A 1,127-nucleotide genomic window follows, 5' to 3' on the forward strand; every position below is an offset into this window, starting at 1 on the left:
GATTCTATTATTTTTTATTGGTTTTGCAGGAAAGTGGTTGGGAAGTACTTTAGGCAATGAATCACATGCTGAAAAATGTTCCTCCGTATACATGTACTTGTGTACCTCAACAAACGGAATAGAATAATTTTTTTTTTTCACAAATCATTGGAGATTATGTTTGGCACTAAATTTCAAAGCACATGTATTTTTTTCGCTTGATAAGTGATGTTACTGTTTAACAGATATAACATCATTATTTGGCATATGGTACACATTCATATACACAGACTGGAATTGTTTTTCTTTTTCTTTTTAACCAAGATGTTATAAACCAAGACTGCTTTATGAACACAACTTCATATTTTTATATCTAGATTGTTTTTTTGCAGGCAACCAACAAGGGAACCATTTGCTGCAACAAGACCTTGTTTCACAAAACCTGGCTGCCATATAAACACTCATGTACAATGGGTGTACTGTGATTTTAAGTTTGATGCTGACCTATCGGTGTTGGTGTTTGGCCAGTCTAGATGTCATTACGGCACCAAACTTAGAATTAAGTTGTTGAATCTCAATAGGTGTTCAGCTGACAAAAATTTGATTTGAATCATTTGTGTTAAACTCAGATTAGGTTTGAAGCTTGGAAAGAAAATCAAATTTGTGCTTCGAATACCAACACCAAACTTTTATACCTTGGTCACATTTGCTCTACGGCGGCTGTACGGCGAGTCGAAAACAGCCGTTTGAACATTTTTTTTGTACCAGCTACATATAGGTGGTTTTAGTAAAAATGAATAAAACGGCTGTTTTCGACTAACCGTACGGCCGCCGTAGAACATATGTGACCAAGGTATAAGATTAGGTTTTGGAGCCAGGAAAGTCAATCAAATGTGTGCTTCCAACACCAACACCAAACATTCAGATTAGGTTATGGAGACTGTATTCTGATCGAAGGTAAAGTGAATAGATGAAATAGATTTGAGCAGATGGGGATGAACTTGGTGTATTTTGGGAAAGAGGTAATAGGTATATTGTTATTATATTTCTGGAAATCATCAGATGTGTTGATGTGACATGAAATATGTACATGTATATTGACAGAAATTATGGAATAAAACTTTCAAAATGTATAAATTACCTTTTTT

This window comes from Lytechinus pictus, chromosome 16 (assembly GCF_037042905.1).
Source record: "Lytechinus pictus isolate F3 Inbred chromosome 16, Lp3.0, whole genome shotgun sequence".
NCBI lineage: Eukaryota > Metazoa > Echinodermata > Echinoidea > Temnopleuroida > Toxopneustidae > Lytechinus > Lytechinus pictus.